Consider the following 26,653-nt stretch of genomic DNA (forward strand, 5'->3'; position numbering starts at 1 on the left):
CCTCACTCCATTTGTTCAGACTGTTATAGTAATCTATTAGGTCTCCCTATTTTTTCCTCCCTGTAACTCACACCATACCCTTACTGCCTGTATCTTGAAACACTGCTTTCTTTTCTTAAGCTTTCATTATATTGTCATTAAAATTTGAAGTCTGTCAGGCTTCTACTTCCTTCCAACTTTTTATAATGAATACTTTGAAATATGCTGACAAATTGAAATAGTATAATAGCTGTATATCATCCACCAAGATGCAACCATTGTTAAAATTTGTTATACTTGCTTTATCACTATTACTGTCTATCTTTCTATACACACATGGTATGGAAAAACCAGTTGAGACTTAGTTGTATGCATCCTGACTTTCCTTTCCTGAAACTTGAGCATGCCTCTCTTAAGATCTGGGTAACTTTCAGTGGGTAAGTGATAAATTTTTTTGAAATGGTAAAACAATTATTAACAACTTTTTAATGAGCCATATAAAAATCAATGAGGAAAAGGTATAGAACTTCAAATAACGAATAAATGCCTTATAGATTGTATGTGGCAAATTCTTAAGGTGTCAGCCGAGTTGTGGTAAGACTGAATTTTGTATAAAGCTACCATTTTAGCTACATGACTCTCCAAAATGGGAGGGTCTACCAGGCTTTCAATTTATTTTGCTCTTCAGTCATTTCTTACCAATCTAGGGTCATTTCATCACCTTGTGTATGTAGCTTTGATGTTGGTCATATACAGAATGTGTTTCTGTACCTCTCCTCCCCTTTCTTTTGGGTATGCTGTCCTTATCCATCCATATTTGATGGTGGAAATGGTCAGATGTAAAACCTGGGAGTTACCAGCCCTGCACCCCACCATGTGGAGAAAGCCAGTAGCCTGTGCCTGGAAAGGAAGAAGCCTATACACAGAGGTGGAGTTCCTGGTTCCAGTCATTCCAAGAGCTGGCCAGATACTTGTCACCCCCTGTGGTTTGCTTATAAAGCCTTTCCTTGTATTCCATGAATTGATACATCCCAATTTTTGTCTCAGCAAATTATGGTTGGATTTCTGGTCAACCAAAGAGCTTTAACAAGCTCGATATGTTATTTCCTACATTAAGCCCTAACTCCAAGCAAACTTTAAATCCATGGACACTTTTCTCTCCCCAGAAGACTGCCCTATCTCTGTCTTATCCATAACTCCAGCAGAAGTCAATCTAACTCTGCTTTCTCCATGAAGCTTTTCCAATCCACAATTATTTCTCTCTTACTAGATCACTTAGAATCTCTATTTGGTGATTCAGTACATAATAATATGGTGTTTTAAAATAGTCCCTAATTGTTACTGGTGTGTTTATTTTGTCTCTGTCTTGAGTTTCTGAATTCCTTCAGAGTATAAATATATTCATTTACCCATTTTTACATCCCAGAATGTCTAACAGTAAGTGCTAGATAAAAAAAAAAAGTTAATTCAGAACATGTTATAAAGAGAAATATCAAAGCAACTAAGTATCTTTTATTATTTATGTATTTCTTCCTTTTGTGTATTACAGTGCTGGATACAGCAGGCACCCCAAAAATACACCTTAGTTAAAAAATGTTTGTTCTTAGATTTGAGTTTGGGCAAATGCTGATGGTATTAAAATGAATTTGAATAATGCATGTGATGCTTTAAGATTGAGCACTGTCAGTCATGATATTAATATACCAAAGTACCATTCTTAAAACTGGAGCACTTTTTAGAGTCATTTTCTTCCCCTATCCTATATTGTTTCCTTCCATTTCTACCTTTATTTTTTGTCTCTTATTAACACTTAGTTTTGTCCCATTTTGGTCCATTATGATAACCTCATGCTTCTCACTCCTGCTCCCCTCCTTTTCTCACCTTCATTTCTCCCTTATTTCACACTGCTAATTTAGCTGTCCTTAGGATTCCAAAGAATAATCTTTATCCTCAAAATACTGCTCTAGGGGCTCTGACTTATAAAAACAAATTTATACAAGTAACTTATTCAGCCCTCAATCAGTCAAGTTGAAGTTCTCTTTGGCACAAAAAACATAGTAGATGTGGGCAGTCAGTAAACTCATTTCTTGGCACTTTAAAAAACTGGTTGACTAGCTTAGTATTGGTTCCTAATTGTAATGTTGGGGAGGAAGGGCCAGTGTGGCTGGTCTGCAGAGAACGTGAGGAGGTGGTTGTGGGATGGAGCTGTAAACAGAGGCAGGACTCTGTACAGATGGGCAGGGCCTGACTGTGCACATCAGGTTCTATGCACCCAGACGCTTCTGTGGCTAGTGTCTTTACAAATCATTCTAGGGCTGTGTGGTTTGGTGGCTAGAGAATGGGCTTTGGAGTTGGGCAACGAGTTCAAAGTCTACTCTGCCTCTTAGGAGTGCTCTTGGGCACAGTCTTAAAATTTGACTTTCCCTGATACAGAGATAATGAACCTTACTTTGTAGAATTATTAAGTACTAGCGTTGATATATATGGAATACCTAGAACTTAACAAATGCTTATCAATCACTTTTATTATTAAAGGTGATTTTTAGTAAATTAAATATTCCAGAAGTACAAATATTCTGTCTTGATTTAGATTCTATGATATGTGAGTATGGGTTGAATAGGTAGACAGAAATGGTAACACTCCAGTTTTACAACTTTCTAGTGATGAGTCTGGACTTGTTTTCATTTTTTAAAATTGTATTTTTGTAAATTGACTCTTAAAGGTGCCTAAGTGTTTCTGTAGTAAGAAATATTAAAAACATACTGTGGAATAAAATTACTGTTTTTCTTTTAAAACAACCTAGAAACAGCATGTCTTTGGAAAATTACCTAAACCAAGCAACCAAGAAAAATATGTTTAAAAAGCCAAAATCAGAATGAGGTATTCATATCTGAGCTTCATGTTTCACTGGTATATTGATTCCTTTTGTTTTGCAGAGAATACAGATTGGCTTTCGAGAAGCTGAATTCAAACAGTAGTTCTTACTATTTTTTTCTGTCCAGAAAATCTTAACATGAGCTAGAATATTCTCAGCATGCAAGTGAGCCAGTGAATATTGGCTGTGGTCCTTTGGAAAACTTTGTATTGAATGGATGGTGTTTCTTCTTTATGGAAAAAATAAGAATATTTTGCAGCCCTCCTCCTTTCTCTGTGCTACCCTGGGCTTTGTGCTGGGGAGTATTATTTGTCCATTAAAATGGTATGTTTTGAAACAGTCTCTTTAGAAAAGCATTCTGCCACAAAGCAAATGAAATCTTAACTTATTTTTTAATACATCCTGTTGCTGGGGTTCTTGTTCATGAAGCCGAAGAATGAGCTTCATAAGCACTCAAGGTAGGAGAGCAAGCTACAGGCTTTTATTTAGAGAGAAAGTGAAAGGAATTTCCTGCCTTGGTTTCTCTCTGGGATACCAGTGTCTTGGTCTGGGAGCTTATCAAAAGGCTGACTGCCCAGCCCCCAAGGTGGGCTGAGGTATTGTCTGTTTGCTAAAGAATCCTGCCTCTTGAACTTCCTGGGTGTTAAAATGCAATCTTATCTTTAAGATGAAATTATTCCTGCCTTTTACCATGCCGTCTACAGCTGGGTCTGCATGCTAAATTAGTTGCTCAGTTTGCAAAATAACCTCGTCAGATCTGAAGGAGGAAAGACAGCGCATAGGCCTGGGCCTTTTAGTATGCTAAAGTGAATCTTACACATGGTTACAAATGATTAGTATAATAAAACATGTGCTACTCTTCTTTATCTGGGGAACATTAACTGATGGCACTGAAAAATGATTCTAGAGCTTAATGTTTAATGTAGAGTTTTAGTAGGGGTGGTTTCCTTGCATGTAGTTACATTGCTCTGACTGCAGATACCCTACCCTGCCACCTCCGGAGGCCCTCACCCTACTCTGACTTCATCAACGGTCCCTGCCTCAGTGCTTCAGAAGAATAGTAAATATATTTCTCTCCACAGCAGAGAAGGGTATTAATATCCTAAGGGAGGCAGCTGATTGATTAACATTGATTAGATCTACAAGATGGTTCTGTGAAATTTGAAGCTGACTGCATTCTCAAATTGGTCTGGCAGTTGTACCTAACTAGTGTCTAGTGTTAACAGTATTCACAAGTAAACATTTTAAGCAGTTTTCCTTAAAAAATGGGATGAAAGAATGGAGTAGGATTATAAACTACACTTTCAGAGAAAAGTGTTAAGTTATTTGCCATTTTTATTTCTGTAAGTAGGAAGCAGGAGAAAGTTATGAATTGCAAAGGCCTAGTAGAATTAATCAGTTTACTAAAAAATTCCTAGTCATGATATGGGTTGTGTTGAAGTTAAAGTAATAAACCAGATGAAAGTTTAGAAAGTTGTTAGGACAAAAATAAATTGGAGCCAATAGATTAGGTTTTGTCCACTTTAAGTTTAACTGAAAACAAAGGATTCAGCCATGTCAAATGATCTTTTTGCTCTGTATTTCTAGAGCCTGGCAAATGGCAGGAAGGCAGTATCATCTCTGGACTTGTGTTGGGTTCACAGTAATAGCTTCCTGAATGGTTGGATCAACGGATAAATGTGTGTTGCTTCGCTGGGTAGGTGAAATTGATTGACAGCTGTGGCAAAGGCTAATAAGGCAGCTGTGTTTAAATTGATGGCTGGCAAAATACAAGATCTGACTTCTATCTATCACTCAGTTCTTAATTTAGTGCAGCTTATACTATTCTCTCAGGCTTTGCCATAAGAAATAGAACTAGAAAACTTTACTTTAGAGGTAGTAATTTCTTAATTTATAAAGTCCAATAATTAAACATCAAATAAGATATTCTGAAATTCTAAGATGAACAGTTACTCAAACAGTGAAATAGAGAGATGGGCATGTAGTATGACACTCAAATTGAATTTAACAACTGCATTGAACACATTTACTCTGCAGAGTTTCTGACTATTTAAAGGAAGTGTAAAGAGCAAATTTCCTGCTCTCTGCTCTCAAGATACCTAATGTTTATAGGTGGAGAGGGCCTGAACATATATTAATATAATAATATAAGGCAAGATGTCATAATATGCCTATTAGAGTTTCAGAGTGCTGTGGGAACAAGCCAGAAGGAGAGAGAAATTTGCCATTATTAAGGAACTGATTTCCTGACTGTTTATGATTTAGTCACCTGCTTTTTGATCACCGCAGCTTTAGAATCTACTTAAAAATGAGTGGCTGGAAAGGAATAAGAATCTTTTTGCTGATAGTTTCTTTTCTTCTCTCCCTTCTTATTCCTCCTCCTCCTTTCTTCATATGTTGGGTGTTTTGTTCTGTGCTGTTTTTAAGAGTGCTCCCATCTAGAGCAGTCCCTGTAAGATGCCCTGTAGAGGTAGTTTGTGGGAAGCAAATTCCCTCAGCTTTTGCTTGTCTGAGAATTGTTTAATCCCGCCATCATATTTAAATGATAGTCATGCTGGATACATTATCCTTGGTTCAAGGCCCTTCTCTTTTATTGTATTAAATATATCATGCCATTCTCTTCTGGCCTGTAGGGTTTCTGTCAAGAAGTCTGATGATAGCCTGATGGGTTTTCCCTTTATAGTTGACCTTTTTCTCTCTAGCTGCCTTTAAAACTCTTTCCTTGTCCTTGATCCTTGCCATTTTAATTATTATGTGTCTTGGTGTTGTCCTCCTTGGATCCTTTCTGTTGGGGGTTCTGTGTATTTCCGTGATCTGTTTGATTATTTCCTCCCCCAGTTTGGGGAAGTTTTCAGCAATTATTTCTTCAAAGACACTTTCTATCCCTTTTCCTCTCTCTTCTTCTTCTGGTACCCCTATAATACAAATATTATTCCTTTTGGATTGGTCACACAGTTCTCTTAGTGTTGTTTCGTTCCTGGAGATCCTTTTATCTCTCTCTATGTCAGCTTCTTTACGTTCCTGTTCTCTGGTTTCTATTCCTTCAATGGCCTCTTGCATCTTATCCATTCTGCTTATAAATCCTTCCAGTGTTTCACTTCTGTGATCTCCTTCCTGACATCTGTGATCTCCCTCCGGACTTCATCCCATTTCTCTTGCGTATTTCTCTGCATCTCCATCAGCATGTTCATGATTTTATTTTGAATTCTTTTTCAGGAAGACTGGTTAGGTCTGTCTCCTTCTCAGGTGTTGACTCTGTGATCTTTGTCTGCCTGCAGTTTTGCCTTTTCCTGGTGATAGAGATAGTTTGCAGAGCTGGTACTAGTGACGGCTGGAAGAGCTTTCCTTCTTGTTGGTTTATAGCCTTCCTCTGCTGGGAGAACAGCGACCTCTAGTGGCTTGTGCTGGGCAGCTTTGCGCAGACAGGGGCGTGCAGACAGGGCTTCTGATTCCTGCCTGGCTGCTATGGAGTTTATCTCCGCTGTTGCTGTGGGCGTGACCTGGCTCGGGCTGCTGCTCCAAAATGGTGGAGCCCCATTGGAGGGGGAGTGGCTGGGAGGCTACTTATCTCCATAAGGGGCCTCCGTACTCCTTGCTGCCCAGGGGGTTAGAGTGCCTAGAGATCCCCAGATTCCCTGCCTCTGGACTGAGTGTCCCGCCCTGCCCCTTTAAGACTTCCAAAAAGCACTCGCCAAACCAAAACAACAACAACTACAACAAAAAATTAAATAAATAATAATAAAAAAAAAGAAAAATGCACAATTTTCTTTGTCCTCAGACACCTGCTCACCGGTCTTGCTGCCCTGTTTCCCTATTATTGGGGTCCCTGTCCCTTTAAGACTTCCAAAAAGCACTCGCCAAAAAAAAAAGAAGAAAAAATGGCCACTCCCGCTTCTTTGTTCTCCAGCGTTGGCCTCAGGCACCCGCTTACTGGTCTTGCTGCCCTGTTTCCCTAGTATCCAGGACCCCACGCATGCACTGTGTCTGCGCTCTTGTGCAGATGGCTGGGGCTGGGTGTTCAGCAGTCCTGGGCTCACTCTCCCTCCCCGCTCGGACTCCTCCTGCCGGGAGCTGGGGTGAGGGGCCTCGGGTCCTGCAGGGCCGGGGCTTGTATCTTACCCCCTCCGCGAGGCGCTGGGTTCTCACAGGTGTGGATGTGGTCTGGATGTTGTCCTGTGTCCTCTGGTCTCTATTTTAGGAAGAGTTGTCTTTGTTATATTTTCATAGATATATGTGGTTTTGGGAGGAGATTTCCACTGCTCTACTCACTCCGCCATCTTGGCTCTGCCTCTTGCTGATTGTTTCTAAAGGGAAGACTAGCTGGTAGAACTTAAGGCAGGAAACAGAAACTGAGATATTTTGGCTTATGTTTTTATATTTACTTAAATGTTCACCTAGGAGTAGATTCCACCCTTCTATTCTGTGTTTATTTTTATAAATTTCATCATAATCATAAGATTCCAAACACAAAGAAGTGTGTATAGTCTATACATAATGGACACCCTTGCACTCATCACCGAAAACAGATCAGCTTTTTGCTCTGCTTCAGATTCTCCCTCTATTGTAAGAAATAAAAGTTGAAGGTAGAATCAAGCCCCACTCTCATCCCTTTTCCCTCCTTACCCAGAATTAAGCACTATCCTGAAATTGGTATCAGTTTTTCTGTTAAAAAAAAACAAAAAATAATGTATGGACATATTATACATATCCTTTTATAGCCTGATTTTTTTTTTTCATTCTCATGATGTTTGGAGGACTTTCTTGTTGATAAGCCACACTGAGAGACAATGTGCGGTGATCCGTCCAGTAGGTGTCTTTTAGATGGTAAGAATTTATCCCGGCTTCATACAGAGAAATGGAATTGCCAAGTTACAAGGTGTGTACATGTTAGTGTTGCTAGGTTTGTTCAAATTGCTCTCAAAAATGGTCATACAATTTTCATTCTCCTGGTTATATATAGATAAACCCAATATTTTTTTCAAATTTTTCCTCTTCCACTTTCCTTTTCTGTCAGTTATCTTTTTGAATGCATTGTCTGCTTTCCTCTTGGGTGTTTTTTCTTATGACTTTGTAGTTCTCTCTGTCTTTTGAATAGTAATCTTTGTTCTTTAAGTGATTTACAGATTACTTTTTCCAGTGCCTAGCTTGTCTTTTAACATAAGAGTCTTTTATAGAAAAGTTTTTTTATATTTTGCTGAAGCAAAATGTATTAATCATCATATTTATGTACTGGTTTAAGAATTACTTCCCTAATCTGATGTAATTTTTTTTAAAACCCTCTGCTTAATTATAAAAGTTTTTCTGTTCATACATAAGTGTTTAATCCATCAGGAATTAATTTTTGTGTCAGATGTGAGAGCTATAAGATGAAATAACTTAAATCTTTTAAAAATCTTTCAAAACCTTACATATTACCTCCTTTGTTCTTTTTATAGTTCTCAAAAGCTTCAAGAGATATAAAATTTAAAGAGCATCGATACTTTTTATTCAGTATGTACAATTAGTTGTGTTTGGTGCATCCTATTTAAGTATGTATTCTATTTTCTTAAGTTATTTTATTTTTGAAGTACTGTTGCTTTCAAAGCATTCAAAATGAAACTGATCTTTAAAGAAAATGACGTCCTGTCATCATTAGTATTTGTGTAAAGGATGCAGTTACTAAGCTTAGAAGATTGTTAGCGAAATTATTTTTTAATATGGGAAATACTGTGTCCAGTATCTGCTAAGGCCTGAAACAGTATGCTGTGTGTCAAAGGATGAGACAACCATTTGATATCTGAAACAAAAACCAAAATGCTGAATTTATTGCTTGCTTAATGATAAGGAGAGCTGTGCTCAGCAGGCACAGTTCTTCTCAGGAGACCAGGAACTTAGAAGCACTGAGTGCAGGACTGGGGGACTTTCCAGAGGTGTTGCTAGGATGACTTTAGCCGTAGAAGCCGGCTTCTCAGGTGAGACTTCTCTCCTAGTCGGCATACAGAGGCACCATCGGCAGAGTGAGCACGTTCCTGATTGGCTGATCTCTGGGAATGTCAGCTACTGATTGGTTGCCTTACAGAGGCGCACTCACAGAGGTAGGTTGTCAATGGTTGGTTAAATAAGGTTCACACTGGTTCTTTGGTTCCAAAGCTGTATTTAGAACTGTCCTATATTGATAAAACATGTTTAAAGCCTGTTCTTGTGGCTGCCTATTCCATGGTGATAGAACAGTCTGTCTTGTGACCTCTTTTATTCTTACATGTAAAATTTGTTTTCAGAGCCAACTGCTTTAGAAATTGCATTATTTTATAGCTGCTTCAGAGAAACTTGTATTCAGATTTGGGGGTGGAAAAAAGCAATGTATCTCTTTCGGTAATAAATTTATCCCATATATAGCTTTGACACTGCTTGAGATAGGGAAAATAATTACGTACAAGTCTATCTAATGTTTCAGACTCCTGTGTAATGGCTGATGTCGTATCATTGGATGTGTCCGTTTTTCTGCTTGAAAAACAATGTCTTTAACTGCGCAGAACACTGTCTTCACTACTTTCTAGTAATGGGACCTTGAGCAATTTCCTTTTAGAATCTTGTTTACTTATTTTTAAATTGGAAAGAGTAATACTTAAAATGGGTTTGTGGGACTTGAAATGTTAATATATACAAGACACTTAGAAACTGTAACTCAGGAGGCAAAAGTATTATTGATCCCAATGTTAACATTTTTTGTTTAGTAATGTTTATTGAGTACATAAAAATTATTTGAGTTAGACTTCTTTTTCTATCCAGTTCATTCCAGAAAAGTTAAATGAAAGCTAAGATGTATAATTAAGATCTTTGCCTAACAGAAGTAATTAAAAACAAGGTTTTTTTCAATTTGGTTAAGTCAGTGTGGATTATTTATCAAATTTTCCTCAGACTTTTTAGTAAATATTATCCAAGTCATATTTATATAACTTGTCTTTCACACAAAGGTATTTTTAAAAAAATTTTTATATTTTGGTATCATTAATCTACAATTACATGAGGAACATTATGTTTACTAGACTCCACCCCTTCACCAAGTCCCCGCCACATACCCCATTAGTCACTGTCCATCAGCATAGTAAGATGCTGTAAAATCACTACTTGTCTTCTCTGTGTTGCACAGACCTCCCCATGCCCCCCACACCCATTCATGTTAATCATAAGGCCCCCTTTCTTCTTCTTCCCCCCTTCTCCCTCCCTTCTCACCCATCCTCTCCAGTCCCTTTCCCTTTGGTAACTCTTAGTCCATTCTTGGGTTCTGTGATTCTGTTGCTGTTTTGTTCCTTCAGTTTTCCTTTGTTCTTATATTCCACTTATGAGTGAAATCATTTGGTACTTGTCTTTCTCCGCCTGTCTTACTTCACTGAGCACAATACCCTCTAGCTCCATCCATGTTGTTGCAAATGGCAGGATCCGCTTTCTTCCCATGGCTGAATAACATTCCACCACGCACATGCACCACATCTTCTCCATCCATTCATCTACTGATGGACACCCAGGCGGCCTCCACCTCCTGGCCACTGTAAATAGTAATGCGATAAACATAGGGGTGCATCTGTCTTTTTCAAACTGGGCTGCTGCATTCTTAGGGTAAGTTCCTAGAAGTGGAATTCCTGGGTCAAATGGTATTTCTATTTTGACCTTTTTGAGGAACCTCCATACTGCTTTCCACAATGGTTGAACTAATTTACATTCCCACCAGCAGTGTAGGAGGGTTCCCCTTTCTCCACAACCTCGCCAACATTTGTTGTTGTTTGTCTTTTGGGTGGTGGCGATCCTTACTGGTGTGAGGTGGTATCTCATTGTGGTTTTAATTTGCTTTTCTCTGATGACTAACGATGTGCAGCATCTTTTCATGTGTCTGTTGGCCATCTGAATTTCTTCTTTGGAGAACTGTCCAGTTCCTCTGCCCATTTTTTAATTGTATTATTTGCTTTTTTGTTTGTTGAGGTGTGTGAGCTCTTTATATATTTTGTATGTCAAGCGTTTATCGGATCTGTCATTTACAAATATATTCTCCCATACAAAAAGGTAGGGTACCTTTTTGTTCTGTTGATGGTATCCTTTACTGTACAGAAGCTTTTCGGCTTGATATAGTCCCATTTGTTCATTTTTGCTTTTGTTTCTCTTGCCCGGGGAGATATGTTCATGAAGAAGTCGCTCATGTTTAAGTCCAAGAGATTTTTTTCCTATGTTTCTTTCTAGGAGTTTTATGGTTTCATGACTTACATTCAGGTCTTTGATCCATTTCGAATTTACTTTTGTGTATGGGGTTAGACAATGATCCAGTTTCATTCTCTTACATGTAGCTGTCCAGTTTTGTCAACACCAGCTGTTGAAGAGGCTGTCATTTCCCCATTGTATGTCCATGGCTCCTTTATCATATATTAATTGACCATATATGTTTGGCTTAATGTCTGGAGATTCTATTCTGTTCCACTGGTCTGTGGGTCTGTTCTTGTGCCAGTACCAAATTGTCTTGATTACTGTGGCTTCGTAGTAGAGCTTGAAGTTGGGGAGCGAGATCCCCCCCCAGTTTATTCTTCCTTCTCAGGATTGCTTTGGCTATTTGGGGTCTTTGGTGGTTCCATATGAATTTTTAAACTATTTGTTCCAGTTTGTTGAAGAATGCTTTTGATAGTTTGATAGGGATTGCATTAAATCTGTAGATTGCTTTGGGCCAGATGACCATTTTGACAATATTAATTCTTCCTAACCAAGAGCATGGGATGAGTTTCCATTTGTTAGTGTCCTCTTTAATTTCTCTTAAGAATGTCTTGTAGTTTTCAGGGTATAGGTCTTTCACTTCCTTGGTTAGGTTTATTCCTAGGTATTTTTTTTTTTTTGATGCAATTGTGAATGAAATTGTTTTCCTGGTTTCTCTTTCTATTAGTTCATTGTTAGTGTATAGGAAAGCCACAAATTTCTGTGTATTAATTTTGTATCCTGCAACTTTGCTGTATTCTGATATCAGTTCTAGTAGTTTTGGAGTGGTGTCTTTAGGGTTTTTTATGTACAATATCATGTCATCTGCAAATAGTGACAGTTTGACTTCTTCTTTACTGATCTGGATTCCTTGTATTTCTTTGTTCTGTTTAATTGTCATGACTAGGTATTCCAGGACTATGTTGAATAACAGTGGGGAGAGTGGGCATCCCTGTCTTGTTCCCGATCTCAGAGGAAATGCTTTCAGTTTCTTGCTGTTCAGTATGATGTTGGCTGTGGGTTTTTCATATATGGCCTTTATTATGTTGAGGTACTTGCCCTCTATATCCATTTTGCTGAGATTTTTTATCATGAATGGATGTTGAATTTTGTCGAATGCTGTTTCAGTGTCTATGGAGATGATCATGTGGTTTTTGTCCTCCTTTTTGTTTATGTGGTGGATGATGTTGATGGATTTTCGAATGTTGTACCATCCTTGCATCCCTGGGATGAATCCCACTTGATCATGGTGTATGATCCTCTTGATGTACTTTTGAATTCAGTGCCAATATTTTGTTGAGTATTTTTGCATCTACGTTCATCAGGGATATTAGTCAGTAATTTTCTTTTTTGGTGGGGTCTTTGCCTGGTTTTGGTATTAGGGTGATGCTGGCTTCATAGAATGAGTCTGGAAGTATTCCTTCTTCTATTTTTTGGAAAACTCTAAGGAGAATAGGTTTTACGTCTTCTCTGTATGTCTGATAAAACTCCGCAGTAAATCCATCTGGCCTGGGAGTTTTGCCCTTGGGTAGTTTTTTGATTACTGATTCAATTTCTTTGCTGGTAATTGTCTGTTTAGATTTTCTGTTTCTTCCTTGGTCAGTCTTGGAAAGTTGTATTTTTCTAGGAAGCTGTCCATTTCTTCTAGGTTTTCCAACTTGTTAGCATATAGTGTTTTGTAGTATTCTCTAATAATTCTTTGTATTTCTGTGGGGTCCGTCGTGATATTCCTTTCTCGTTTCTGATTTTGTTAGTGTGTGTTGATTCTCTTTTTCTATTTAGAAGTCTGGCTAGGTGCTTATCTATTTTGTTTATTTTCTCAAAGAACCACCTCTTTGTTTCATTTATTTTTTTCTATTGTTTTATTCTTCTCAATTTTATTTATTTCTTCTCTGATCTTTATTATGTCTCTCCTGCTGACTTTAGGCTTCATTTGTTCTTCTTTTTCCAATTTCATTAATTATAATGTTAGACTATTCATTTGGGATTGTTCTTCCTTCTTTAAATATGCCTGGATTGCTATATACTTTCCTCTTAAGACTGCTTTTGCTGTGTCCCACAGAAGTTGGGGCTTTGTGTTGTTGTCATTTGTTTCCATATATTGCTTGATCTGTATTTTGATTTGGTCATTGATCCATTGATTATTTAGGAGCATGTTGTTAAGCCTCCATGTGTTTGTTAGCCTTTTTGCTTTCTTTGTACAATTTAGTTCTAGTTTTATTCCTTTGTGGCCTGAAAAGTTGTTTGGTAGAATTTCAATCTTTTGGAATTTACTGAGGCTCTTTTTGTGGCCTAGTATGTGGTCTGTTTTGGAGAATGTTTCATGTGCCCTTGAGAAGTATGTGTGTATCCTGTTGCTTTTGGGTGTAGAGTTCTATTAGGTCCATCTGTTCAAGTGTGTTGTTCAGTGCCTCTGTGTCCTTACTTATTTTCTGTCTGGTGGATCTGTCCTTTGGAGTGAGTGGTGTGTTGAAATCTCCTAAAATAAATGCATTGCAGTTTTGCATTCTATTTCTTCCTTTAATTCTGTTAGTATTTGTTTCACATATGCTGGTGCTCCTGTGTTGGATGCATATATATTTATAATGGTTATATCCTCTTGTTGGATTGACCCCTTTATCAGTATATGATGTCCTTCTTTATCTCTTCTGATTTTCTTTGTTTTGAAGTCTATTTTGTTTGTAACTAGTACTGCAACACCTGCTTTTTCTCCTTGTTGTTTGCATGAAATATGTTTTTCCATCCCTTGACTTTTAGTCTGTACATGTCTTTGGGTTTGAGGTGAGTCTTGTGTAAGTAGCATATAGATGGGTCTTGCTTTTTTATCCATTCTATTACTCTGTGTCTTTTGATTGGTGCATTTAGTCCATTTACATTTAGGGTGACTATTGAAAGATATGTACTTATTGCCATTGCAGGCTTTAGGTTCGTGGTTACCAAAGGTTCAAGGTTAGCTTCTTTACTATCTTACTGTCTAACTTAACTCACTTACTGATTCTTTATTTCTCTCCCTTCTTATTCCTCCTCCTCCATTCTTTGTATGTTAAGAGTTTTTTTTTGTTGTTGTTCTTTTTTTGTGCTCTTTTGTGTTTCCTTTGACTGCTTTTATGGGTAGCTGATTTTATTTTTTGCCTTTAGTTAGTATTTGATTGTTCCGCTTTCTTTGTTGTGATTTTATTTTCTCTGGTGATACATGTTTAGCCTTAGGAGTGCTTCAATCTAGAGCAGTCCCTCTAAAATACCCTATAGAGGTGGTTTTTGGGAGGCAAATTCCCTCAATTTTTGCTTGTCTGGGAATTGTTTAATCCCTCTTTCACATTTAAATGATAATCATGCTGGATACAGTATCCTTGGTTCAAGGCCCTTCTGTTTCATTGTATTAAATATATCATGCCATTCTCTTCTGGCCTGTAAGGTTTCTGTTGAGAAGTCTGTTGATAGCCTGATGGGTTTTCCTTTGTAGGTGACCTTTTTTTTCTCTCTGGCTGCCTTTAATACTCTGTTCTTGTCTTTGATCTGCCATTTTAATTATTATGTCTTGGTGTTGTCCTCCTTGGGTCCCTTGTGTTGGGAGTTCTGTGTGCTTCCATGGTCTGGGAGGCTATTTCCTCCCCCACTTTAGGGACATTGTCAGCAATTATTGCTTCAAAGGCACTTTCTATTCCTTTTTCTCTCTCTTCTTCTTCTGGTACCCCTATAATGCACATAATGTTCCGTTTTGATTGGTCACACAGTTCTCTTAATATTCTTTCATTCCTGGAGATCTTTTTATCTCTCTCTGTGTCAGCTTCTCTGCATTCCTGTTCTCTGATTTCTATTCCATTAATGGCCTCTTGCTTCTCATCCATTCTGCTTTTAAGTTCTTCCGGATATTGTTTTATTTCTGAATTCTCCCTCCTTAGGTCTTGCGTATTTCTCTGCAAGTATATCAGCATGGTTATGACCTTTTTTTGAATTCTTTTTCAGGAAGATTGTTTAAATCTATCTCCTCAGATTCCCTCTCGGGAGGGTTTCTAAGTTAGTCTGGTCTGGGTCAAATTCTTCTGCCTTTTCATGGCGATAGAGGTAGTCATAACGAGTTGGCATGTGTGTCAGCTGGGAGAATCAAGCCCCTTTCCACTTGCTCCTGGCCTTCCTTTCCTGGGAGAACGGCAACCCCTAGCAGCTTGTGCTGGGCAGCTACAGTCTCTGATTCTTGCCCGGGTGCTCTGCAGCTCCACATGGTCGCTGTGGGCGTGGCCAGCCTCAGGCTGCTGCTCTGGAGGGGGAATGGGCCGGAGGCTGTTTATTGCTGTGAGGGGCCTCAGAGCTGCCCTGTTGCCCAGGGGGTTAGGGCACCTGGAGTTCCCTGGGATTCCCAACTTCTGGGCTGAGTGTGCCAGGATGATTCCATCCAGGTGTAAGGCCCCCCCTGTTCTTTTAAGACTTTTAAAAAGCACTTGCTTTTCTTTTGTCCCAGGGGTGCCGGCTGCAGGGACCTGCTTGCAGGTTTTACTGTTCCGTTTCCCTAGTATCCAGCACACCAGTCACTGTGTGTCTGCGCTCCCAGTGCAGATGATTAGGGCTTGGTATTTAGCAGTCCTGTGCTCCCTCTCCCTCCCAACTCCGACTCCTCTCCTCCTGCTGGGGAGCTGGGGTCAGGGGTGTTTGGGTCCCGCCAGACCGCAGTTTGTAACTTACCCCCTTCGCGAGACACTGGGTTCTTGCAGGTGTAGATGTAGCCTGGCTGTTGTCCTGTATCTTCTTGTCTCTCTTTTAGGAATAGTTGTGTTTGTTATATTTTAAAAAATACTTATGTTTTTGGGAGGAGATTTCCACTGTCCTCACGCCGCTATCTTGGCTCCTCTCCACACAAAGTTATTTTATTGAGTTTGTTTAGTTTCATAGAAACAGCCTCGTAACTTACTAAAGTGAGGAAAAATTACTATTATTATTATTATTGTTATTATTATGATGAAAGTGAAAGGACAATTTCCAGAAAGGTCAAACTGTACTAAAGGTAGGGCATTTCTTCAAGAGTTATGAGAGGAGACATATTTGGAAGGTAAAAAAATTTATAAGTATGGTAATAATACTAAACACTAGTAATACTCAGGGCCAGATCTTGCCATAAAAACTGTTTTTATTATTGCACGTAATCCCCCAACCCAGTGAGCTGTATCTGTTACTGAGGTGCTGTTGCTGTTCTTATTTCATAGATGAAATTCGGGCACAGACTGGCTGTGCAGCTTGTCACAATCACAAACATAGTTAAGAATTGGAGCTGCGATGGGGACTCTGGCTGTTTGGCTCTTCAAATAGACTATATAGACTCTCTGGGAAGATGACCCATGTTTACTATGAAGTTAAAACACATTTTTGAAATCAGCAGTGATAGTTACAACAGTCATTCTTGTTTTAAAATCATGTGAAGCAGGGAACATGCTGATGTCTCTAGCAATATTTAGAAATCTAGTTTTGGGGATTCTTTGAGCCCAGTGAAATTACATGCAAAATGTTTGTATGTTTATGGGTACATGCATTTGTATATGTGTGTGATGGTTGGGGTGGTGGTGGTGATGAGGAGAGATTCATCAGATTTTCAAAGAGATTAAAGAGTAAAGAATTGCTGCCCTGGTATAAAGAGAAGAAAGAGATCTTTAGTGGAGCTATATTGTGGTCCTCAGGATGGGCAAATTTTGAAAGCCCTTAATTTATGTCTCTTTCAGGACAGTGTGTGTCCTGTGCTGCGTTTTTCTGTTCCGATACCATTCTTCTCAGTCTCCATCTCCCTTCCATTCTGTGCTCTAGGCAGGCTCTCCTGTCAGCCATTCCTGCCCTCTCCTGTCTCAGACTGGAGCTTTTGGCTTGCTCCGCCTGCATTCTCTCCTGTCTGGAAAGCTTCTTAAGATGAGAAGGGCTTCCTGGTATCAGCTGAACTTTCACCTCTGTCAGGAACCATTCTGGATTCTCCAGGTCTGGACTGCTGTCCCTGCTCTGTGTTTCCATGGCACTTAACATACTGAAGCATTCTTGGCTCTCAGTTGAAATGGCCTATTGATCTGTCTGCGACCTCCCTCTAGACTTCCCAGTCCACAGAGTGGGGATACTGCGATCTTGTTCTGTTTGGCTGTCAGTGCCTATCACCTTGATGAACAGTTACCAGGTACTCAATAAATAATTGTTGCATAAAAATATTATTTCTGTTCACCTCATTGCTGAAGCTCAAAAATCTCATGTCATCTTAAAATCCCTCCATCTCAACATTGTGTCAGTTGCCAGATCCTAAATGTTTTTGCTTTTGATCCTTCTTTACTGCCTCTGCTCTAATTTTGACTTTTTTACTTGATCCTAAACTATTTAAGTAGCTACCTCCAGTTTCTCACTATCCAAGCCCATTTATAAATTGCTCCTAGAAAGGTCTTTTCGTACCTCTGTTAAAAGGTTTGGTCACATACTGCTTAACCATTCTTTGAATAGACGGTGGAATGAGTCAGTCAAATCTGGTTGTTCCTGGGCTTGCTCTTTCTTAGCTACAACTGACTGGTGATCCCTTAACACTGCATTTATTTACATTCTTTTCAACCTTGGTGCCCTTTCTCATGCTGTTCCTTCTTCCTAATGTGTCCTTGCCTCAACTCCTCATTTAAAAATTTATCTCCTCTTTTAAATTCAGCCTGTTAATTCCTACTTGACAACATCCTGCAATTGCTTATTTAGAATTCATATTTCTCTTCTCTGTATACCCATAAACTTTGCTCATATCACTTTTGTATATGCCTTTCCTATTGCATTTTGAACTACTTGAGACCTTGAACCTGGGTAATTTTAAATATAATAAAATACATAAAAATTTAACATAGATTCTGACACATAGAAGGTATTAAATAAATAAAAGTTATGATATATGTACCCACTGGACCTGACACTTTACCTGATACCTGGTCAGTATTCAGTAAATGTTTACTCACGTGAATTTAATTGATACCTGGATTTTTGAAAATATTGTAACACTGCCTAAGGAACTTTTTTCATGCAAAAAACATCCTGAATATGCATTGTCAAATCTACTTTGTCTTTGAAATTTGAAGGTCTTTCAATTTCATGGTGGTTTTTTTTCACTGATAAATTAATGAATGATTTGTTTTGCTTAACATTTCCAGGCCTGGCAATATATTGGTTATCTGCTAAAAGTAGAGTGCATCCCACTCATGCTCTGGAATTCATGCTGTGCTAATGCTTTAGGCACTTGATGTTCTCTGAGCATCTGACTTGCTAGTTACTGGTCAGTATTCCTTCCAGATGTGTAATTACAGGAAAAATGCTACATTTGACTAGGGTATCAGAAGCATTGGAGAAAATGCTGGGACTCAGTGTTTTTAAATCTAACCACTCTCCCAGAATGGTGGGTCTCATCTGCTTAAATGAAATGCTGACCGTAGGTTTCAAACCCTTTCTAAAAAACATCCTAAAGTATGTGTCTGGCAGGTTCCATTTTTTTCTTCATCAGTTGAAACACAGAACAAGGAAAGAAAGCCTTCTGTAAAAGGGGAAAATGGATGTTTTATTAAGTCTTTTCCATTTTACTTGACTGTGAATTAAATCTATGAATTCATCGATGCAATTCCAGAACAACAAAAGAGTATCTGTTGGGCTCCTATTGTTCTTTGTCAGGTTATTGTTAGTTTAATTTTCTCCATTGCTCACCCTATCAAGGTGTGAAGGAACAAGAGCCCCCGAAAAACTAACAATGTTAGGAATGAAAGGTAAATTTAAAGGAAAATGGAATGACTTCAAAAGAATATTCAGATGAAAAATAATATTCAGTATTCTCTCTAGGGAGCCAGGAGAGTCATGTTGATATATCAACTACACTGAAATAAAATGAACACTCCTGTTCACAGTATGAATTGGTATCACATTCTGGAAAGCATTTTAGTAATATATATCAAGAAACTTTAAGTAGTTCATACCTTTGACCTATTATTTTTTCTCAAAAGGAAATCATTGAAAATTCAGGTGAAGATAAATGTACAGATTTTTAATTAAGGCATTGTTTATAAATGTGAAAAGTTATAAATAAACAATATACTAATAGGAGAAAGATGAATAGTAGCCCTTAGAATGTTCTGTAATTGTGAAATACGGTAATTTTGAAAAAACATTTAATACCATGGATACATGTTCACCAGACAGGAGTTAGTGGGACACAGGCAGCTAGAACTCTGTGGCCCTGGGGAACTAAGATAAAGGCTTTGCAGTAAACAAAAAAACCACTTCCTGGAAAATCTGGCCTGGCCATCTCGGTGCCAGCAGCAACTCCCAGCCAACTGCAGGGGCTTCTTCCTCCAAAAAGCTCCAATCCAACCCAGCCATTCAAAAGTACACTTAGGCAGATAGACTGATTGCTTATGCCCTATGCAAATGAAGTATTATACTTTCAGCCAATCATGAATGAGTTGCCCTATGTAGATTGAGCATTGTACTTTCAGCCAGTCAGGAGTGAGTTGTGATTCCATTGGTTCAGTTTTGTCTGTTTGGTCTCAGGGTATGGACTTCCTCCTTCCTAGAAGCTTATAAACTCCTTGACCCAGCCACCTAGATGGTATTCTCTCCTGGAGCCCCTCCTGGCTAGCAGGAGTTTTTCCCCTTTTGTTCCTCATTAAATCTTTGTTGTTGCTCCGCACTCCTGTCTGCTGGCTTAATTTTCGTTGCCTCCAAGACATGACCCTGGGAAGTGTAGCATCTCAGATGGGAACAGAAGCATCCGGTATCTTTTAAAAATGGGACTTCCTGGACCCCATCTGCAGTGATTCTGACTCATTTGGACTGGGGTGAGGATGGGAATATAGCAAAAGTTTTCCTTGGTGGTTTTAATGTCTACACAGGGTTGAGAACCACTGTCTTTCTTAGGCCAAGAGAGTTGAGCATACTGGAAAAGGTAATAATAGTAACATTATGAAAACTGATAATCTTGAGGTTTTGTGAGATTTTTATTTGTTTCATTCATTCAAGCAATCATTCATGCATTCAGAAAATAATTAAGTAGACACATGTATGTTTACAATACTAAATGTATTTTTTTCAAAGAAGTTTCCTGGAATGTTCTTAATATGACATTAAAGTCAGCAGGCACTATTTAGAAAGATGTACTCTGAGTTCACATATGACCCATTTATTGGTTAACGTTTAATAATTATACAGTTCTCTGAACTCTCAAATACTATATGGTACTTTTCTTGGTACTATTGTTATTTCCATGTGATTCTCCCATGTACATATTTAAAGGCAACTAACTTCCTTGTATCTCACAGTGACTAATAGAGGTCTTGCATTTAATAGGTGCTTAGTAAGTGTGTAGCATAAAATGACTGCCCAAACACAGGCTCCTGAACTTCTTTTGTTCACAGTCCCTAATGTCTCAGTAATTTTGTTTTTTTGTGATCAGACAACGTAACTTGGTAGACAAATAATACATACTTAATTACTTAATGGAATGTGTTTTTCTTGTTAGACACTGGCACAACTTCTCAAGCCTGGGAGGGAGATTGAACACTGCCATCTTTATCTCTTGTTTAGCATTCATTTTCACTTAGGGTTTGCTTTTTATCAGAGCATCACTGAACACCCAACTTCACAATGATCTTTGTGTCATTGATATGTGTGTACATTGAATTATGGACTATCCTGATTTTGTGTGGTGTCCAACAGATGTTAGTGTCATGTGCTTGCGTGAAAACTTAAAATATCTTCTGCACTCCTGAGAATTTGTCTTGTCAGCTTTGGTGGCTTCGAGCACAATTTGGGCAGTGTGGCCCCAAATCTTGGGCTTTGTTGTTTTTCTGTTGCAGGTACAACAGAAGATGTGTTTACTAAGTTTTAGTTGATTATGTCATTTGCTTTAGATAGATATTCAGTGGCTAAGCCTGTGATACATTGTAAGAGAGAAGACAAGTCACGCTGTTTCTTTGCAGCTTAAAATGGGCAACCGCTAAAAATAAGTACTTAAAAAAATAACTAGATTTGAGACACTGTACTAATAAGGACAGTACCACATTCTTTGATTCTGAGATGTTTTTGAAATTTGAATGCATCTTACAAGCAGTGGTAAAGAAAACTTTACTGCTGCAGGTAGAGAGGACTGGGCTGTCCTGCTGCATGGGGCTTGGAGGTGGTGGTCTTTGGGCAGTGCTGGACAGGTCTCTTGGTGGGAGGTGGAGGCTGCTGGCCATCCCAGTTGGCACAGCTGACTCCAAATCCCATTCTGGAGAAAGTGTTAACCTGGACTTGAGCAGAGAGTTCTCTCTTACTCCAGAGTCTCCTGGCCTAGAGTTGCTTAGCTCAGAAATGGTAATCACACTCTATAATTATTTGCTGTTTGGGAATTTTACATCTGTTTTAGAAAGGAGGGAAATATTTTGGCGATAATTTTGGGGGAACATTTTCAGTTTGATATGCTAAGTCTTTTTTAGGGTATTAACTACATAAATAGCAATACCTTGGTTCTCCTTTTAGCCTAAAGTCTCCAGACTATCCATCAATTATACTAGATTGGGAATACGTAAGAACCTTGAGTCATTAAATTGCAAAGGAAGCTAGAGTACTGTATGTCCAAATCAAGTAATTTGTACTTAAGTTATCCACAAGGAAGTCCTATACCCTAGGTAACTATCTAGCCTGATTTCCGTTGTTACATTCATGAGCGCGAACGTTCAGTGGTTGTTCTCCAAAGTGCTTGTCTCTCCCTCCCATTTATCATTATCAGTGTATTTGAAACACCTAGGGGGAAAACATGTGCTACTCAAAGATTCCTAATAGATTACTTCTTTAAACGGTGTTTTATTAGAAATCTAAATGTGTGAAGGAGATTTTATAACAATTTCATATTTAAAAATTTCATTACTTTCCAAAATGGGGCTTTTTCCCTTATAGCAGTCTTTCTGTTTTCATGATATTGCTTTTTTCCATTTTTATTTCCAACTTCAATTTTGGTTTCTTGGTGATATGCAGAGTACTTTTCCAACTAATTACCGAAAGTTGGGTAATAATTGGTGGACTTAATCTTCATAATGTTGCTTTTTAAAGAAAAGCAATGGTTGCCTTAATCTTGTTTTTTGAAGTTCTTTCTCCACATCAAAGGAATTAATCTGTTGAAATTACTGAAGAAAGAAGTGGTAAAGAATCAAATAATTTGTACTTTGCTTAAAAACGAACATTCTGTGCATAGAAATGGTTGCTTACTCTTCTTCTCTTTGTACCACTTTCCAAGGCTTATCTACCTCATTTCACACATTTGCATCCTCCCATGCAATTATGTGATTCTGAAGCAAGGGTCTTACTTAATACTATGAAAGAGTAAAGAATTCATTAATTCAGTCATTTATTCGAAAGTAAGGATTGAGATTTGAGGATACGGCAGTGATAATGTAAAGTCCATGGGTTCATAGAGCTAACTTTCTAGTAAGGGAAATAGAAAATGAACACAAAGTAAATTATATAGCTTGTAAAGAAGGTAGTGTGGAAAAAATAGATGAGGGTGTTGGCACCAGATTCATTGCTCAGTGCTCATGTGTCGCCCCAGGGGAGCCTGGGACTATGATGCCTCCTTGACCAGCTCCTGGTGTGGCTTTTTTAATGTTCTTTATGTTCCTAATGAATGATACTCTGTTTGCCTGAAGCAACAGGGTATATATGCTCTTCCAGCTTGTCAAGACTTTTTAGAATTATTTAGCAAGTTGATAATAGCTTGATGTATATCGTCCTATGTTTCGACTACTACGGGTGGTTACATAATAGCAATGTGTCTGCGTGAGCAGCACCCCCACGATAGCCTTGGACCTGGAGACTTGATTGGCCTTCCCTGCAACAGAGACACCTTGCAAGGATCCGTGCAGCTCACAGCTAGAGAGCACTTGTTTGCTGGGCATTTCTAGCAGAGGAGAAACTTGGGAGCCAGTGCCTGACCTCTCTGGGCTTGGCCGATGCATTTATTTTTCATGTTGCTTTTACTTTTCATCCTTTGCTGTAATAAATCTTAGTGCTGAGTATGACCTGCCATTGAGTGTTGTTGAGTCCTTCTGGTAAATAGCAGAAACATAGGGTAAGGAGGACTGGGAGGTGCTAGTCATGAGAAGCCTCATTTTTACAAAGAGTTTAAAGAGGTGAGGAAGTAAGCCATTTGGGTATCTGGGGGAAGAGAATTCTGAGCTGTAGGGACCTCCTGTGCAAAGACCCGAAGGTGGGAGGGAGCATGCCTCCTGCTCAAGCAAGTGCCCAGGGGCTGATGTGGTTCAGCAGGAGTGAGGATGGGGCAGCGAGCGAGCTCGGAGACATGCCTGTGAGCACATGCTTGCTGGACAAATTGCTAAATTCCTGTCTTCCTTCTGAGGAGGAATATCTATTTCTCACGTTTTCTCAGCTCACTTATTTCTATTTTGGGGATAGTGTTCACATACTCTTCACATTGTTTTTTGCTCAGGCTTTAAAAAAATTTGCTGAATTCCTTCAGGAAAAAAAACAAACTTCTTTCTGTGTTTTCATCTGTGCTGCCAGACATGACGGTGATAGTCAGAACTGAGCTATGAAATACACAGAGGAGGAGGAAAATGCCCTTCTCTCAATCCCCCCACCATGCCCTCCCACCCTGGACCGGGCATGCTGACTGGAGAAGCCTGTGTGGAAGTGATATCTGAGTTGAGTCTTGAGGATAAGTGTGGTGATTTAAGGAGCTACATTGTTCATACCCCCCACCCTCAATACCCCTTATTCAAAACAGAAGTCTGTTTCAACTCCAGAAAGGAGCCCTCTCCACCACTTAGTCTGAGTTAGGTGCCCAGCATATCCGTGGCAGCCAGGAACAAGGGCGTTTCAAACATTTAAATTAAAAAAGTGACCCTTAACTGCTCCTCACTGGGCTGTAGCCTTCTGTTGTTCCACATTCAGTGCTATGTAGAGTGTACTTTGTAAATGTATGTTGAGTGCATTTGTGCATGAGTGAATGAATAATTGTCAGTTTTCTGAGGCAGGATGAAAAATTGGGAAGAAAAGATTAAAGTCAGGGTATGAAATGGCTGTGGAGTGAGCCAGGGCACTATGTTTTAGGAGCTTGAATCAGTTTGATTTATTTCCGCTGAGGGAAAGGGCCCTTCGGGTAGGTGAAAAGGAACTGAGTCCCAGTGCTTGCTGATGGCTCAGCTTTCTCATTTATTCCCTGCTGAGCTGTCTGCAATGTGCTTGTTCTTAAGTTATAAGGATTCTTTTTATGTTCCTCATTTCATTAGTTTTGGAGAATCACAGTCATTTAAGCCTCCTAATGGAGGAAACGTATATTTTATTTGGTCTATAACATTTTTTGTCATTGAAAATCATGTCCTTATTCTGTTTCTGTAATTCCTTCTTAGATTTGACATTTTCTCTGTGATGAATATTAACTTACTGCAAATAAGTTTGTTTTTGCTTCAAACAGGCACAGACTTTAAAAATTTTTTTCCCTTTAAACTCTAGAGCCAATAAGAATTGGGGACCCAATCTGGTCCTTAAGCAATGAGAAGGAGGCTTTTCTATTTTAGTGACGGTTTTTTCTTTCTTTAAAATTCAGCATCCTTTGTTCCTTTAAAAGAAGGAAGCTGTGTCCATATTTGAAATGCGGTTAAGATTAAGCTGTTGAGGCCCTTTTTCTTTCCATTCTGCTTTACAGAGTGTGGAATAATACGGTCCTTTCTAAGCTCCTTTGTTGTCTTTGCTTTTTTCTTAACTTTCAGCCCTCCCTCCAATTAAACAGGGAAATTGTTGGTTCCCAGGGAGCAAGAATTTATAAGACTGTGTTGGTATTGTTTTGTAATAGTAAAAGTAAAAAATTTTAAATTTAATGTAAAGTAAAAACTAAATTTAATACAGCTGCACTATATTTATTTAGCAAGTTTTGCTTCCTATCTTTTCTGTAGTCACAACTTCCAGCCTATTCTCATGAAATATTTCAAAGGAAAAGTAATAATTTACAAAAGGAAAAGAAATCAATATTTATTAGTTACTGTGATTATTGTAATAATATAAAATATTTCTCTCTGGCAACTGTGGGATTATGCTCAAAATTTCACCAAATCCTGGGCCTGGAAAGGAAAGCGACTGTGACTTCAGGTGGCCTCTATGGAAATCCTGCTGTTACCTTGCTTTTTCCCAGGTGCTTGGCCACTTCTGATCTTCTCTCTACTCCTTTCTCCACCATTCTTACTTCCTACTTTCTCCTGATTTTCTTGTCTTCCTACCTTCCTCCCCACCCTTGTTCAGTTAATCTAGAATCCTTTACTCAAGAGATGGTTAAACCCTTACTAAACTAAGGCAAAACACAAGGCTGAGTTTGAAACAATATTGGCTATCAAGGAACTTTTTCTTGCCAGGACAAATACACCGAAGACAAAACAAATCAGAATACATCATGTACCATTCAACTAGTCAGAAGAGAAGATCCCACATGACTGTAGTAAGGGCACATTTATTTGGAGGGGGTGGGTTTTGAACTAAACTTTGAATAGGATCGTAACAGGTAGAGGATGAAAAAACAGGGGCCTTTAACAATAGAAGAAAAAAGTGAATAAAGTAGCAGGAAACTGGGTGGGTCTTGGATTGGGACCAGTGACCACTATGTGATGATATACAGCAGAGGTTAGCAAACTTTTCCTGTCAAGTGCCAGATAATAACTGTTAGTCTTTGCTAGCCATGTGGCCTCTGACGCAACTATCAACTCTGCTGTTGTAGCAAAAGCAGCCATAGGCAATACATAAATGTATAATGTGGCAGTGTTCCAATAAAACTTTACTTACAAAAATAGGTGGTGGGTCAGAGTTGGCCTGCTGGCTGTAGTTTGCTAATCCCTGATAAAAATATATGATTAGATATGGCTGGAAAGGGAGGTTGTGGCCAGATCTCAGATTTTAAATGCCAGGCTGAAGAGTTGGGAATTGATACTCTCTTTACTGAAACCATGATTGTTTTGTCTCTACTAAATATTTTTTTTTATTGAGGTATTATTGATATACACTCTTATGAAGGTTTCACATGAAAAAACAATGTGGTTACTACATTCACCCATATTATTGTGTCCCCCCATACCCCATTGCAGTCACTGTCCATCAGTGTAGTAAGATGCCAGAGGGTCACTATTTGCCTTCTCTGTGATTCACTGCCTTCCCCATGATCCTGACACCCCCCCACAACCATGTGTGCCAATCATAATACCCCTCTGTCCCCAACTTTGGTAACCACTAGTCCCTTGGAGTCTGTGAGTCTGTTGCTGTTTTGTTCCTTTAGTTTTGCTTTATTATATTCCACCAATGAGGGAAATCATTTGATACTTCTCTTTCTCCACCTGGCTTATTTCACTGAGCATAATATCCTCCAGCTCCATCCATGCTGTTGCAAATGCTAGGATTTGTTTCTTTCTTATGGCTGAATAGTATTCCATTGTGTATATGTACCACTTCTTTATCTATTCATCTACTGATGGACCCTTAATTTGCTTCCATATCTTGGCAACTGTAATTAGTGCTGCAATAAAAACAGGGGTGCATATGTCTTTTTGAATCTGAGAAATTATATTCTTTGGGTAAAT

At 38.7% G+C, this 26,653-nt stretch overlaps 1 protein-coding gene across 1 annotated transcript in view; it reads left to right on the top strand.

Annotated features, from left to right (window-relative positions):
- The window catches only part of FAM171B (family with sequence similarity 171 member B), a 71,190-nt gene that overhangs the window by 13,562 nt on the left and 30,975 nt on the right, over positions 1–26,653 (top strand). The window lies entirely within an intron of this gene.

The sequence above is a fragment of the Manis javanica genome, chromosome 12 (assembly GCF_040802235.1).
Source record: "Manis javanica isolate MJ-LG chromosome 12, MJ_LKY, whole genome shotgun sequence".
Taxonomy (NCBI): Eukaryota; Metazoa; Chordata; class Mammalia; order Pholidota; family Manidae; genus Manis; species Manis javanica.